Source organism: Priapulus caudatus, unplaced genomic scaffold, assembly GCF_000485595.1.
Source record: "Priapulus caudatus unplaced genomic scaffold, Priapulus_caudatus-5.0.1 Scaffold233, whole genome shotgun sequence".
Classification (NCBI taxonomy): Eukaryota; Metazoa; Priapulida; class Priapulimorpha; order Priapulimorphida; family Priapulidae; genus Priapulus; species Priapulus caudatus.
Genome location: NW_014577294.1, coordinates 303,865 through 307,967, shown reverse-complemented (window position 1 = coordinate 307,967; position 4,103 = coordinate 303,865). Strand labels below are relative to the sequence as shown.

The window sequence follows — 4,103 nt, the reverse complement described above, 5'->3', positions numbered from 1 at the left end:
TTGATGTGATTGCTTGTGCAGCCTCCAAGGTGTAGGAGCTGCGCGTTCAGCACGAGTGAGAGAAACAAAAGGTAAGTCAGACGCACGCGCCAGCGTTCAGTTCGCTACGCGTACACAGAGCGGGAAGAGAGCTAGAGCCGGGAGTACCGAGTGTATAGTGAGTATAGCGAGCGAGTGAGCACGGAGTACGGTCGGTCTCCAGCGGCGACAGGAAGAGAAAGCTGGGGCGTGTTACGCGTAGATCGAACGTAAGCACGAAGCGGTTGGTAGAGAGTGCAACTTCATGGTGTGTGCCTGCCTGGCCGCGTGTGTGCGACTGTGCGTGCGTGACCGAAGAAACACCAGTCGAAAGTAGTAAAAGAAGAAGAAGAAGAAGAAGGAGGAGGAGGAGGAGGAGGAGGAGGAGGAGGAGGAGGTATCTATTTACACGCGTTTCGCCAAGCCGAATCCGATCGGAAATGGAAATCGCGCCGTGTCGCGTCATTATTTCCAAACATCTCGTTCCGGATTCCTCATGCTCGGCTGGTGTCCTGATCCATCCCCCGTCAGCTCAGCTTACTAGTACCCGCAGATCAATCGCAGTGGTTCTTACGTGCGGCTGTTCCAATGTAAACACGGCCGTTATTTCTCTTCCGTAAGGTCCATCTGGTCCGCGGGCGACTTTAATATGCGATGACATCATCGTTAGGCTCGGGGCGGAGGACGCGGCAAGGCTATCACGCGTAGCACGCTTCGACGAAAACGAAAACTCATGAGAAAGTCCGCCCGACGAAATATTTCGTGAGTGAGTCGGCCGCAGAGACATAGCTTGTATACACACGTGCACGCGTCGGGAATTGGATACTCGCTCACGCATAAATATAAGCGCAAGCAGTCGTTAGGCTTCTAGGTAGGGTTATCGCGTGCACACGGTCCAGTGTAAGACGAATACGCGAAATTGCACGCAGAACGTTTTGTGTTTGTAATCGGTGAAACGCGAAGCATCGCGAAAACGATTAAGATTTCTCTCGTATACAGTACGAGTGTGCGGCGTACGTGTAACGGTGAGTAACTATTAGTCTATACCGCTAATCCACGATGGCAGAGAGCGAGTCGATTGCAGAGACGGCGTTACTGTGGAAATGGAAAAAAACGTTCTTCTGTCTGAGAGCCAATGTATGTTTGTGAACTGGTTTCACTTCATTAAAGCCGATTAAAACCAGCTCATTAAAATTTCGGCGCAATTTGAATTACTGTGCGCAACAAAATTGCTCGCTATACGAGCTATGCATAATGCATAACTGTTTGTTTACATCATATGGGAACGGCAAAATATATGGCAGCAATTTCACCACAATGAGCAAAAAATCCCATAACTGTATTTTAAATGAATAATATTTTGTCGGCGACGCAGTGACGCTAAATGACTCTAATGTCTTCAGAGTGCACGCTGAAGTTCTCGGGTGTCGCTACTTCATATACGATTCAAACGGATTAAAAATTCGAATAATCAGCTAGTTACACGGAAGCCACCCTACGTAGCCAACCTACGTATAAAATAAGCGCACGTGGCAGTTTTAAGTGGATTATGGGGAGAACGATCGCTATCTATTAACTCCGCATATGCAGCTGTTTAAAGCGGCCTATCTTGACGGGGAACCCATACACGCAAAGACAGCCCGTTGAAAGGCTGATCCGTCCGAAAGCGTATTCGGTATTCAAAGCATTCGGCACGCACGGAAAGAGTACGAGGTTCAGCGCCCTAAACGCGGCGGGGCTTTTTAATTCATTCTTCTTTCTAAATGCGGACGTAGATAGCGTGGCATAACGAGCGCATCACCGATAGTGCGCGCACGATTCGCGCAGACGACGCGAGTCACAAAGCGACCGACACCCAAAAAAATAACGTCAAACGTAAACACAAGCGCGTAGAAGGCAGGTTTCAGATGCCTCTGTGACACTTTGAACGCAAAGCAGACGCGCGTATTGCCCCGCAGGGCACACGTACTAGAGTTACTCAGCACTATGTAGACAATTATTAACGTGGGTTAAGTAAACACGGCGTGCAAAACCTCTCGCCGTCTCGCGTGCACCGCAGGCGATGCGGCATGTGTCATCCCCGCATCTATGCTGCTGGCGTCCAAGCTTCACTCTAATTAGCGTTAATGAGTGAAGCCATGACTCTAGTACCCCTGTGCCGAGATACGCGGCTGTTTTTACGCTAGGCAGAGAAACCAGAAATTAAGGTCTGACAATTATAAAATTATTATTGTGCTTCCATTCCCAACTGGTATAGTTAAAGCGCCATCATTCTAAAAGTGCGCTGTGCCGAGATACGCCACTGTTTTTACGTTGAGAAACCAGAAATTAAGGCCTGACAATTACAACATAATAAGTGTACTTGTAAATAATATAGTTTACATTATTAATTCGCAACTGGCATAGCGAAAACGGAAAAGAAGGCGTGATTATACACAATAGGTGATGACCTGCCTTGCGATGGAGTTATGGTTAAGGTTAGAGTAAAGGCGAACATTAAGGATAGCGTTAGGTTCAGGGTTGTGTTTATTCGCCGTGTCTACCGCATTCATTCTCGAAAGCAGGGAATCATTCCGCGCGATTTTTTCTTGCGTGTTCAGCTGTTCATCCGCAGTCGACCACGTCAGTGCATGGGCGACTGCTTTCATGACGCTGTCGCCGTAAACATGCACGGCCCCCAGCGCACGCATAGTCTGAATATGCGTATGCCAGCAATGCGATTGTTGATGTTAGAGGCAAGAATATAAGACTTACTCCATGTTACTCAGCACGTCTTGCAAAACACGCCTCATTTCTTAAGCTTTCGCTTCAGCGCAATGCTACGAACTGGCAAACGCGTGTAATTACACGTAGGTTAAACATCAACAGTTGTTTTTCAATTCTGTAGTTTTTAACGCACTGGAGGGCACACCCACAGTGCTATACACACGCACACACACGCAACATACACACACGCACACACGCACGCACACACACACACACACACACACACACACACACACACACACACACACACACACACACACACACACACACACCAATGACCTTACACCTTATACCCGACATTATGACAGAAGCGTCCATCATAGCCTGCCCCACCAGCACTTAACGCGTAAGACGGAGACCTGGACCGTCAATACGAAACGCAGATGATTGATCCACTGCTACTAGCTCAAGTGTTTTCGACGAGCTTATCACTCGATGTCAACGCGCCATTAAGTTCGCGATAATTAAACAGTCTCGTATCACGGTAGTCTTCATCGGGTTGTTTTCTAAACTTGTAACATTAAAAAAACGGCTCTGTCCTGTCATCGCTACCGTTTGTTAGTCTATCTGTACGATCGCGTGGCAGGGTGCGTTGAGCCGAACATGTCATCGTTCACCCGTGCGTGCGAGCAACGGTAGTGTACGAGCAGTCGCGTTTTTGTGTGTACGAGTCTGATTCTGGCTTTACACTGTATAGAATCTGGAACCAAGATTTTTTTCTGATAAAAACATGTCTGAAGAACAAAAAAAATCAATGTCGGCCAATCACTAGCAAGCAAAATAGACGGACGTCATAATTCCAAGGGATAATAATGACAAATTATTTTGTCATTATTTGTCAATACAAATTATTTGTCACTATTAACCCCCTGATAATCGTACACATGCTCCTACACTACTGAGCACCTATCAATCGGATTCAACTGGATGGTTACCTGATACGGAGTGATCGACCAAACCCCCGCTAAAATAACCGACGCATTTATTTGATATTATTAGACACCCACGATGCTTTCTAAAGCCATTAACATATCGAGAGTCTGTTAACAAAATAATTAAAATTAGTTGGAGTGGCGGGATGACGAATTGAAGTCAACGTGGTTTTGTTAGGAGGGTTGATACTTCACATGGACGGATTAATCTGCACGACTACAAACAACTGTTTTTGTTGGCAAGTCGATCAGATGTTGACATAACGTGAACATCAGATCGACTTACACACGCACGTACGCGCTCACGCACGCACGCGCGTATACACACATGAACACACACACACACACACACACACACACACACACACACACACACACACACACACA

The 4,103-nt window shown here is 47.0% G+C and overlaps 1 protein-coding gene across 1 annotated transcript in view; it reads left to right on the top strand.

Moving 5' to 3' along the window:
* Window positions 1-4,103, top strand: part of LOC106807761 (twitchin-like) — a gene marked incomplete at its 3' end in the record, with an annotated part of 171,136 nt that continues 167,033 nt past the window's right edge. The window contains 1 exon segment of the mRNA XM_014810212.1: window positions 1-71.